A 13,206-nucleotide genomic window follows, 5' to 3' on the forward strand; every position below is an offset into this window, starting at 1 on the left:
TGCAATGGGTAGGGGGGAGAAAAGGGATTTTTGATTCCTTCTTTATGATGTACAAAGAATCCTTGTTTCGATTGTGTGACTAAAAAAAATATAAGGGAGTGGTGAAGACAGGCGGCTCTTGCTAGTTTTTTACATTAGAAATTCTTATCTACCCTGTTTTCCCTAGAAGACTCTATGGACAACTGGGAAATTAGTAGGATTAGAACATTACATGCACCAAGAAAGTAAATTCAATTAATTGAGAGAGAGGAGTGATTTTTACTCAGACTCGTCAAAAACTCCAGCTTTTGATCATTTTTGGTTAACACCAAATTAACAAAAATAGCAAACCGAATCTTTAAGACAGATCTTTTCAACACCTCCTTCCCTTCAGTGAATGGCTGAAGAAGCTCCCACTCCGGTTGCCTAGGGTCTCCAAGAAGAACTCCAGTAAAACACGACTTAATATTTCCAAAGTAAAAAATATAAAAATTAAAAAAAAAAAAATCTGAATTTTCTTTTATAAATAAACTTTCAGACCTTGACAAAACAAGCAAAAAGGAGCATGACCCCATTTTTCACCTGTAAATTCACCTGGGACAGGTTTTGGGGACCTAATGGCCTTTGTCCTAAAATTCTTTATATCTTGAGCCTATTCTTTTCAAGGCAACAGAACACATTTTGCTAATACAGGGGTGGAGTCCCATGTAATCAGCTCTGCTTCCTCTATATTCAGCACAGACAATCACATCAAGATTGCATTTGACACAAAATATCGGTGTCCATAGAAACTGCATTGACAGCAAATGTAGGCAAAGCTTTCTCATGGTTTTCGTTTCCAAAATCTGTTAAAATGGCTCTAGTCCCTGTTGTTACAAAAGATCCAGTCACATGGTTATAGTGTATAATCTAATGTTAACATACAGCTAAGATTCTAGAAAAAAGGCTTCAATAAAGTATTACTATTCTGAGCAGCAGCTTATCAATTAATCACAAAACCATGGGAGATGAGGTCACAAAGCTGGAAGCGAAGAGATCCTGAGTTCTAATCCCATCTCTAACAGAGTCTCTCTCAAGTCATGTAACTCTTCTGCCTCCATTTCCCCATCAAGTAAAAGGGGGATGATAATAATACACATGTACATTATAGGTGTATGGAGGGTTAATTAATTATTGTAGTTCATATTTGTACAGTGCTTTAATAATAATAGCTGCAAAGTATTATTAACTCAAGTATTATTGTAATCATGTAAATATCTTGTAATAATATTGAAGGAATAAAGAATTGTACATGTCACACTAGAAAATTAAATTCAAAGAAACAGTGTGTACATGTAGAGCGAGAACGCAAAAACACAAGAATTGTTGTATCATGAACACAAACAAATGCTGCATGTTGTTCATACCTACATTGCTTATGCTATTAATAACTGATTTCCCTTCTGTGACTTTAGGCTATTTTAAAACGGAAACCTTGTTGCCATGGAGACAGTAAGCCGGTCAGCACATCTGCTGAAAAAGAGGATATAAATTTTGTAAGTGTGAATCTTAAAAGCTTAGACTTTTGTGAATCTTTGCCAAAGACTCCATCAAATACACATAAGGGAGACTATTAATTCGGTTAACTGTCATCTGCAAGATTTCTGACAGAAGCACATTAACTATCATTTGCACCGATTACTAGCACAGAATGTATCAATATCTGTACATCAGCATACTGAGGATACGAATCATGTTCCACTTCAATGTGCTGCAGTAGCCATGATCATGGAGCTGTCAGGACAAGTGTTGATTATAAATATCTAGCAAAGCTTCATAGAAGGTTGACGGACGGCTTTGAGACACAAGCCCTAGTTTTTTTAAACATGTAATCATGGTCCATATTTACCTCTAAACAAAGAAACAAATATAATTCCTCTTGAAGGGAAACATTTTACAGGGAATATAACTTGAGAGAATATTTACATGAAAAGCCACTGAATTCCTTCAAAAGCCTCACAATTCCCCTTTGAGGAAGAGAAGTTTGGAAGGAGGGGCTCCTTCCAGGTGAAGAAACTAAGGCACACACAGTTGTGTGGTCCCAGTCACACGAAGTTGGTGGAAGAACTGAAACTAGAACCCAGATAGCCTGTTCTTGTGCTTTAGCCACAAGGTCATGCTTTCTGTATTCCCTTTACTGTCATTTCAGATTTGTGGAGCTCCTCATCTGTGCAGGGGAAAATCAAGGCAGGATTCTTAGATCTTTTTACAGTCAAAAGGGACACAGCAGTTAGCAAGTGAACAGCAGATGTGCATATGCATAGGTGATAGCTGCTGGCTACCACCTGTTACCAATGCAGAACCCAGGGAAGTGTAGATGCACCCTAAATCCTTCAGGCCATGACACAGCTTGACTCAAGAAAAAAATATCAACCAAGTTTCATGTGACTCTGACTTGGCCTGGGTGTGTATAGCAGTATCCACTGGGGGTGGAGAGATGAGGAACGGTTTAGGGGGATCTGGGCTCAGCATAGTTTTGACAGTCATAATCACTAATAAATGCAGTGCTTAGTGTTCTTTAATTATAATCACCCCTAACTTCTGAAAAGTGCACAAAACGCACAAAGCAACCATAACCCTCAATGTCTCTTCCATCATCCCTCCCTACACACACACACGCACACACTTCTGCTAGCTCTCTTCTTTGGGATTTGTCCCAACCCCAGAAGGAGCTGCAACAGTGTGGATCTCTGCCCTTGGATGAAGGGAGCCCAACTGGACCCAAGGGGACTCTGAGCAGGTGCAGGGGTTCACATTAGCACATCTGTTTGCTAGTGAGCTCATCTGGAAGGAGGGAGACGCACATTCAAGCCCCTTCACATCAGGCAAAGGGAGGGATTCAACCTGAGTCGTTAGGCTCAAAGTTATAAAGGGACTGGAACCACCGACATTCTCATTTTTTATTCTTTTTTTGCAAGAAAGGGCTTAGGCAGCTAAGCCCAAGTGATGGTCCATGGCTATGAATCCCAAGCAGAGGGAGGCACCTGCTTCCAACCCAAATTTAGGCACCTAAGGCTCTTTGAGGAAATGCCAAGGAGAGGGGTGTGGCCTATGGACTAGTTTAGCTGGCTTCCTGCTCAGCTTGTTGGCTTTTGTGGATCCCATTTTTAGATGCCTCTCTCTCCCCATAAATTATATAAGGAGCTTGGGTGCCTAACTCAGGGCTGGATTCCTCTAGGCAACAAGATGCCTAAAAGTTAGGTGCTGAAATGCTGATCCCTTTGTGGGATTTAGCCCTAAATTCTTTGGACAAGTAGCTGCATATTTAATTTGCTAGTCAAATGCTTAGTACATTTTAAATGCTGTATAAAGAATAATAATGGTCCACCCATGTCCAAAGGATGGGCATATTCTATAACAGTGATTTACATTTTAGAAATTAAGGAGTCATAATAGAATTGAGTTCAGCCTGAAATTCTAATATACTCTTTTGCAGATGTATATTTTATTTACCTAATTAGGGTTTGATCCTGAGAGATGCTGATTTCAATGGGAGTCCGAATTGCAGGTGCCCAGTACCGCTCACAATCAGGCCTCATAGGACACCAAGTTGTTAAGGAAATTGATCTTTAAGAGAAAGTTTTATTAGCTATAGGCAAACTAGGCCACTGTCTATGGTGACAGATTTCTGGACAGCTGCCTAGCATAGCAAATTTGGCCTAGCTGCCCCTCTCTCATGACAGAGAGGCGGCTAGGCCAAATTTGAGCATCATTGCAACCCTATGTGCTGATCTGTAATACCATCTACTCATGACAGAGGGATGGCCAAGCCAAATCTGCCATCCTACTCCTATGGGGGCAGGGGAAGGACAACGTACTGAACTTTTGCCTAGGGCAGCAGATTGCCTTGAGCAACCTCTGCCTAGGGAGCCAAGATTAGACCCTGACCCTCTTAGCAGGTACTAACAGCAGGTCCTTTATACTCTCTGGGCTCACCATTAGAAGGCAATAACCAACTCACATACATCAAGCCACTACATTACAGTGCAACCCTAATAACTACTAGGAAGACTTCAAGGCTTATAATTCAGTTCATAAATTGAGAATGAAAAATCTTGGCGTATGTAACTAGCCCAAGATTTTCAAAGGTGTCTGGTGATTTGGGTTCCTCAGTTGTTGAAAGGCCAATTTAAGACACCACAAACGGGTCTGATTTTCAGAGACTGCATGCTCATCGTTTTCTGATAATCAGACCACTTTAAGGCATCTCAAGTTGGGAATCCAAAATCACCTGACCTTTTTAAAATTTTTGGCCAAATACAAAGATATTTGAGTTTGGACACAATCTTATTTACAGCCCATCCCTTCGTACTGCTTGGCCCTTTAGTGAAATTTCAGTGACCTGGTGTCCAGGGCTGGCTCCAGGCACCAGCCGAGCAAGCTCGTGCTTGGGGCGGCAGATTCTAAAGGGCAGCATTCCGTCTTCCGTCCAATCCTAGAGTGGCACGGCCGCCTTTTTTTTTTTTTTTGGTTCACCACTCCGGCCGCCCTGCGCCCTAGTGTTTTTTGTTTGTTTGTTTGTTTGTTTGTTTGTCTGTCTTTCTTTTGGTTCACCGATGACTTTCAGTGCGCCACTGTAGGGGGCAGCGGCGCGGAGGTGCCAAGTGGCGAGCACCCTGGCTGAAGGAAACCCTGGCTGCCCCCCTTCTCTCTCTCTCCCACCCGCTAGCCAGGGTGTGCACTCCACTGCCCAGGGCATGTCTGCAGCGCAGGGAGTCCCGGTAGCCAGAGTGCAGCCGCTGCCCGCCCAGAGGCTCGCCTGCGCAGCCGGGGGAAAAAACTGCGAGCCGCCAAGTAAGTGGCACCCTGTTTTGGTTTTTTGGTTTGCCGCTCCGGCCTCCCTGCATCCTGGTTGTTTTGTTATTTTTTTGTTTGGTTTGGTTTTTTTTTTTTGCTTGGGGCAGCAAAAAAGCCAGAGCCGGCCCTGCTGGTGTCTAACACATCAGAATCAGAATCCACATTATGAGTAAAACTAGAGAGGAAATGGAACACTTTTGAAAAAGATGTTTACCATTTTGTGCCAGAAGTTCATTCATTTTTGAAAAATTTCAGCCAACTAGAGAGCCGGGAGATGAAATATCAGTTCAATAATAAAAAACATTTTTGTATCTTTTTCTTTTCTTTTCTCTATTTAATATTAAAAAAAGAAGGAAGCCAGCATACTGACAGCGATTCAGCATTATGTCTTTGCTACAGAATCAAGTTTAAAAAGAAGGAGATGGGCTCAGATGGGGCAAGTCTGTATTTTTAATATAAATATCTTAAAATAAGTAGCAAATGTGGCAAGAATATATATGAAAAGAACGGAAGAGTTCTGAGTGTAATTTTACACAAGAGCCACATGTGTAAATGGCACTTAAGAGCTTGATTCAAAATCCACTGACATCACTGAAAAGATTCTGATTGACTTCAATAGTTTTAGGAACAGGCTTGTACTAACTAAGGCCCCAATTCAGAAGAACACTCAAGCAAATGTTTAACTTCAAGCAGGTGAATGATCACAATGCTAATTCAGCAAAGCCCTTAAGCATGTATTTAAAGTTAAGCACATGCTAAAGGACTTTGCAAAGTAAGGACCAAATAGAAGAGACAGGGCCAGATCCTGATCTTAGTTACACTGAGACTGAGTTACTCTACTTTTACACCTCCGGAACAGAGACCAATGTCTAGCCTATAATCCATGCCCCAATGAGCAGGGGGGCGTGGAGAGGGACGCCTGCAGCAAGTAAGGGGGGGCAGCATGCAGGGGAACCACTCCCCGCCCCAGCTCACCTCTGCTCCGCCTCCTCCCCTGAGCACGCTGCCCCGCTCTGCTTCTCTCCCTCCCAGGCTTGCAACACCAAACAGCTAATTGGCGCCACAAGCCTGGGAGGCAGGAGAAGTGGAGCAGCGAGGGCGTGCTCGGGGAGGAGGCGGAGCAGAGATGAGCTGGGGCAGGGAGCTGCCACAAGGCTCCCCAGGCCGGGGGGAGCTGCAGCGGGGGGGGTGCCTTGCACCCTCCCTGCCAATGAGCCAGATTCTAAAAACTCTTACTTGTATGAGGAAGGGTTTACAGGAACTAGACCTATGTTAGGAAAAAGATGCAGCATGACACAAAGAAAGGTGAGAAAAAGAGGAAAACTTACACAGAATAGGATCATGACATTACCTTCATGCAGCACAAAAATAAATGCTACTGCCTTTTATAAAAATAAATGCATCAACTTAACAGATGTACAAGCGCTCAGACACCATGGTAATAAACATGGTATAAATGCATAGACAGGGCCTTATCTACACACTAATGTTGTGGCACTTTATACTAGTATTGTCAAATTAAATATAGTGTATTTTGGACAAACCATAGTATAGTTAAGTGGTACAACCCCTCTAGCATGGATACAGATATACAAGTATAGAAATGTTTATACTGGTGTAGCTTTTTCCTCATAAGGGAAAGGCACCTTTCTTCCAATAAAACTGTGTCCACACTGGGGGTCATAGGAGTAGAACTATTTTGGTTTTCAAAAAAAAGATTTAAAAAACCCTAACTGGAAGTTACACTGGTACAAAGTCTGTGTGCAGACCAGGCCTCAGATGGAACACTGAAGAAGTAGGTTTTGAGAAGTGATCTGAAGGAGAAGAGAGAGGCTACTGTGTGGCTACAGGATCGAAGAAGCCATTCTAATACATGTTTCACAGTTTCACCAGATATGAAAGTCCTTCTTAGAACTGCTGTTTAAGGCGTTCACTTTTCCCTGGGGACTTCATGTGCAGGTTCTGCTGATGGAACTGCTGCTTTACTGTGTTTACAAAAAGCTTTTGATTAGCGTCCCATCAGGGCTTTTCCCCCTAAATGCTGTTACTGCATGCGTAACAGAGACTTTAACGGCTTCTGGTTCACATGTCTATGAAGAAATCACTGTAACATCTCTGCAGTTAATTTAACAAGCATCACTTGCAATAAAGAAGCAGGCGTTGCGTGTCATGCAGTTTTGATTAAAAATGGTTCTGTAGCGATAGCTTTTCAGGATAACTGTATTGTTTTGCAAGAAGCCATACTTTTCTCACAAAAATAAATTCTATTTAAAAAAAAATCAGACCATGAAAATGGTCTTGACCATGAGTCAAATAAAAAAAAAATGTTTCCCTACAAATCGCACAGTGCTGGAACAACATTTGGAGATCTAAAAGCTTCCAAAACAATGAATTATTACTACAGTATTTGCAACATTACAAGCACATGTTTTCAGCTGACCTACTTACTCCCCAATGCTAGCATGTTGATAATTGACTTTTGTCCCCTAAGGGGGTTCTTAAATATAATTGAGCAGCACCTGCTACATAAGAAGAACAGTTTTATACACTGATTTCTTGAACAAATATTGTACTTAACAGCTTCAGTGCCAAACTTACTCACCCATCCTTGTTTGTGCCAGATATTTGATCATACACTACCAAGCCATGCAGTGTTGCAATATCCATGTGTTCCAGCAAAGTGAGGATAATTTTCAGTAAAAATAGTTCAAAATATTTCTATTAATGAATTGTTTAATTAATAGTTAGTTATTTCCAGAAGAAACCTTTCAAGCTAATGGATCCTAAAGTATTTTGGGCCCAATCTGAAATTCATTGAAATCCATTGAAATCCATGGAAATATCCCATTTACTTCAGTAGGCTTTGGATAAGTCAGTTTATGATCTTACAATAGTATATAACATTCATACTGGGATCACTACACCCATCAATAAAATGCCATTGCCTCTGAAACAGAAGAGAAGCTGTTCAACAATGCACTGAAAAACTACACAACAGTATAGGACAGGAAGTGAGCAGGAATATCATCTATTTTTAACTGAAGATAGAATCCATATCCCCAGAGGAGAAATATGGCCATCAGACCAGTGCTATGAGCTTGTCTTTACAAATACTTAGTTTGCAGCAAGCTGAGGTGTAAATCTACCAGGCATTAGCCTGCTGTGCAGTAAGTGTCCATGTGGACCCTGCTGCCATGCACTCAAAGTTCTCTAGTGTGCTTTAATCTACTCCCCTTTCAAACTCCCAGCTCCCTGAGTTGAGGTTCTGCCTCAACTCAGGGAGCTGGACTTGATGACTTATCAAGGTCCCCTCCTGCCCTACATTTTTACGATTCTCTGAACGACAGCAGAGTCCATATAGACGGTTAGTGTGCTGCAGGCTAGTGTGCCGCAGGCTTATACCCCAGCTTGCCGTGAACTTAGTGTTCATGCAGACAAGCCCTAATACGCTATTTTTATGAAAAGAGGCCTCAAGTTCAAAACAGAACTACTTACATGTGTAAAATAGATTATGGAAGTAAGTGTTTGTAGGATCGGGACCTTTGCAGGGCCCTGATACAGCAAAGCACTTAAGCACAGAAGTAGTCCAATTACTGTGTGTTTAAAGTTTAGCACATGCTTAAATGCTTTGCTGAACAGGAAGGAGGGTCACAGCATTCTATTGCCTTTCACTTTGTGCAGCTTATTTGTCCTCAGTAAAAGTTCTGAATCACACATTAAGCCATTTTAGGAAGAGAACGACCAGTTCACTTAATTCTATAAATAATTTTCATACTAGCCTAATGATTTTCAGCATATGGATATTTGTCTCCATCTGTAACTCATTCCATCTACTTCCATCATTATAACATTTATCATATGTTAAGAACCAATTATGGGCATTAATTGTCATAATTCCAAGTTTGTGATATTATAAGCAATATTTCTGCCATTACTGACACATATATAAGACTGAAAACATTTTGCTGATTTTTACCACTATTCGACAATCTGGAAAAAATGCAAATTAAAAAAAGATCATTTCACAATTTAAAGTTTACCAAAAATGTTACTTTTTTTCTAAAGATTTCTGTAAGAAGAAATGTAAACTAGAACAAAAAAAATTAGCAACAACAGAATGGATCATCTTGAAAAGGGACCATCACACTGTTCTTATGCATTTCACACACATGCACAAATACAACAAAATTCCATAGTTCCATTGACATTGTGGATTTACTCCAGTAACTGACTGCAGTCTACAATACAGTTGAGGTTTAGATCAGATTAGTATAAACTCTACTTACTGTGCTATTACTACACAGCTTGGTGATGCAGGTTAGAATTTATCTTTTAAATTTTGCATATAAAAAATTAAAACATTACAAAACATCTCCATTTTAATCTCTGCCAGTTGATATTTTTCTGCCTATGTCCCAGAGAGCCTGATCCTTATAATAGAAAAAAGAGGAAGGCTCCCAGTGACTGAGATGACCAACAGGATACAACTAATTAGTGCTATATATGTTATGAGTTAAAAGTTTCTATTCTCTTTCCTAATGAAAAGGAATCCAAATACGAACCATAAAGTCTGAGAATAGTCACAACCAGTCTCGTTCTAGCACAAAGGAAACATGGGGAGCATCTTTGCGCAAAGGAAATGTTGTCTTGTGCAGTTAAATTGACATATGGGAAGGAATTTATTATAGTAAATTCATGGAAAGAGTTAATGTAACCGTTTCCTAAATGCCTGCTTAAAGTGAATTCTTCCACGCTCTTTCTGTGATGGGTGGGTGGGAGGCAATCTAAGAGTTATTTTTGTTGTTGAACTCATGCAGTTCAAATGAAAGCCTCTTACGGTCTTTATTAAATGAATTATTGAATCTCCCACTGTTTAAGGTTTCAAGTAAATGTGTACAATTTTTATTATTATTATTATTATTTTAAATCTCCACTGTCTGTAATAACCTCTCAGAAGATGACACTGTTTTCTCTATCTGCTCCCTTTCCATTTGGGTAATGCAGATTCTTTTAGTGGATTTATTTATTTTGCTATGATTTGAATGGATTTGAAGTAATATTTATTTAACAGCTTCAACCTATATAGCACCTCATTGTGCCAAAACGTATTGGATACTGGTGCAGAAACAGCAACCATGCCAGCACAGTTCTGGGAATAGCTTTAGTAACTATACTTGCTGCTGCTACTACTGCAGAGTTAGCAGAGAAAGCACAATTCATTGTCTTGAGACCCAGAGATAGTGGCTGTTTTCTGGGAAATCTATTGGTGATAGAGTGGTGGATTTTAAAAAAAGCCAGTAGACTGACTCTGATTTTCAAAGTTGTGTATGCAGACCTGCAGTATTTGTACAAACAAATTGGGTATTTAGTCAAGCAAGAGGCAAGCTAGATTTTTGCATGTGCTAGCTGTTTGCATGTGCAAATTCCCTACAGTGAGGCCAGATAGATGCACAGTTATGAGTTGTGCATGCAGTTATGACAACTAAGCATAAATTAGTGCATTTTTTGTGCATCTATATATTCACATGTGCAGTTTTGAAAAATCAGGCCTTTAGCATCTAGAAGACTTTTTCCATCACGGGCCCAGTTCTGTATCCACTGCACATTCACGGTTCCTAGTAAAATCAATACATTTTGGGTGTGCAAGACATACAAGATCTAGCATCAAACTATTATCAATTATAAATAAGATCAAAATGCCAGGCCTCAAATATTTGCAAGTGCCCCTTCAATAACAGATGTGTATTTCTTTAGTAGGGCATTATACGGGGTTTCCATGAGTAGAGCCTGAGACTCTCTGACTTGACTCCCGATGAGATACAGACTCGCAGCTATTCAGACATACTGTGGTTAAGAACTACACAAAGCACTGGAACATGAGAAACTGAACAAAGCACAGGGAACATTTCCACATTTGAACACAAATAAGATGTCAGATGCAATAGAACTCAATTATGACAGCTAGGTTGTTAGGGCCTGACTCACAGTTACACAAGTAGCCCCACTGGCTTCAACTGGGCAGTCATCTAAACAATCTAAACCATTGCCAACTCTCACAACCTTACTCCTGTGAGTAAGGTTTTGCAAGGTCAGCTGCGAAGGGCCCAATCCTGCATAGTGTTGAACACCACTGGGAGAAACTGAGTGCCCTTCACTCCAGTGGGAATTCAGCGCACACTGCAACATGCAGGAACACTCAGTTACCTGTCTCTGCCAACCTAAAATGACAACAAATAAAATGCAGTCTTACTTCCACAGTTGATGTTTTAACATTACTCTGGAAATCCATTACTTTAAAGGATGTAACAGAAAGAATCTAAAAGATTCTCCCTGACAAGTACCGTAAGCACCCACACCCTTTCTGTAAAACCTGCTGAACTGGCTCAATCTATGAATATGGACTAAAATTGGATTCATGTTTTTTTTTTTTTTGCAAATATTCTAATAATTTGGCTTCAAGTCATGTTAAGTTTCATGTTCTTATCTCTCTTTTGTGCTACAGTGATGTCTCATGCTCATTTCCAATGAAAACAAGGATTGCTAACATGGAATTGCTGTCATTCTGGTTTGTGCAGTTGAATAGAAAATATCACAAAGCAATTGGAAATGATTACTTCTATTGGTTATATATTTCTCTTTTCTGTGAGGCTATCATGATTCACCACTTCAGTGTCCTGCACGACAATACAGTATAGTTAAATGAAAGACGTTCTTTCCATGGCAAACATCCCGAAACTGTTCAGGGCCCAATTCTGCTTTCCCTGCCCTCCCACTGGGAGTTTAGCATGTGTAATGAATGCGGGATTAGACCCCAAAACAAGAAAACTCTTTAGATATAAACAAAGAATGAACAAACCATTTAAAAGATTGGCATTTTATAATTTATTTCTTTAAAATTGTGTTTACTGAGCAGACATCACATGAGAGAGAATGCCAAAGCTTCAATTAGACCATGGATGTTAGTTTTTATTGGGGCAAGTTATATTGGCACAAGCTAGCAGCCAACAATGGAAGAGTGGAAATAGAAGGCAAAGGGTGAATATAGACAGGAGGATGTCACCTAAATTGCTCCTGTGACATCCTTGTCGTGCCAGAAGGAGGAGGATTATTGCTGGAGGATAATTAGTACCTGCAGGTCTAAAACTAAAACATCGTTGCCAACTCTCACAATTTAGTCACAAGTTGCACAATCTTTGGTGTTTTCCTTAAAGCCCCAGCTCCTGGAGTGAAGGAACTAAAAAAAAAAAAAAAGCTGAAATTTTCAAGTAAAGTAAATTTCTAGCCCTTATGGTTGCACAGAATAACTTGAAAACATGACCCAATTGTATCCCAATAGCTCAGAAACTAAAAGACACATACAAAGAACCCAAAGTATAATATTAAGATAATCTTTGAGCCAAACTCACGATTTTTTTTTAGGCCTGACTTGTAATTTTTGAACACCTGTTGTTGGCAATACTGCATAAGTTCAGATCCAAATCCAAACTTCACCCAAAGTTTTGGGGTGTTCAGATGCAGGTTTGACTCAGATAGATAGCCAGTAATTACACTTTCTATCCAATAAAATGCTGCAGCCCTGACCCTGCAATCCAATCTGCGTGGGCCCTACGTGGGGCTTTGCACAGACATAAATGTACCCACTACATAGATATGAGTACAGCATTAGGGCCTAGCAATGCAAAAAAATAAGTGTTGGTGTCTACAAAATACAAGCAAGCTCCAATGCAGCAAAATCCACAATTTTTTCCAAGTTAATTTTCAATTGCAATTTGCTTCAAAATAAAGTTGCAAGGAAATCCAGACAAAAGTATCTGGGGCTGTTTTAAAAATGTCTCCAATGATTTATTGAGCTTAGTTTATACTGAAGTGGCTCATAGCCTAAAGAAAAAGGCTGTTTCTTATGAGAACAAGAGGGCAAATAACCTTTTGATGTTAATTTCAAATCCTGCTGCTGTAATGTTCAGAGTTTATGGAACAAAAATCAGTAAAACACATAATTATTTTCTCACAAGTTATTTTTGGATCATTTAAGAGAAAATTACATTAAATTATGTCTAATATGTGCTGAACATGCCAGTGTCACTAGATATATAAAATAATAAACACGATCATTTATTTTCATTCACAAAATAAGTAGGAAAAAATAACAAACATGTGTCATAGCTAAAAAACAAACAAAACAAACTTCTGTGTATATTGTATGGAGACCCTAATATTTCAGGTGCTTCAGCTTGGAAGTGCTGAAGTTCCCTAAATACACTTAAGCTAGCAAGTAGGGTCTTAGAAAACAGCAGAATTCTTCAATACACATAGGAGAGAGGGGGAGGAAATTTGCCTTCAGGCAAGTCTAAATAAAAGGACTCTGCAGTCAGCATTTGATAGAACGGGCTG

General features: G+C 39.8%; 1 protein-coding gene across 10 annotated transcripts in view; it reads right to left on the minus strand.

Moving 5' to 3' along the window:
* CACNB4 (calcium voltage-gated channel auxiliary subunit beta 4) overlaps positions 1–13,206 on the minus strand; it is a 194,641-nt gene that overhangs the window by 179,925 nt on the left and 1,510 nt on the right. The window lies entirely within an intron of this gene.

This window comes from Chrysemys picta, chromosome 11 (genome assembly GCF_011386835.1).
Source record: "Chrysemys picta bellii isolate R12L10 chromosome 11, ASM1138683v2, whole genome shotgun sequence".
Classification (NCBI taxonomy): Eukaryota; Metazoa; Chordata; order Testudines; family Emydidae; genus Chrysemys; species Chrysemys picta.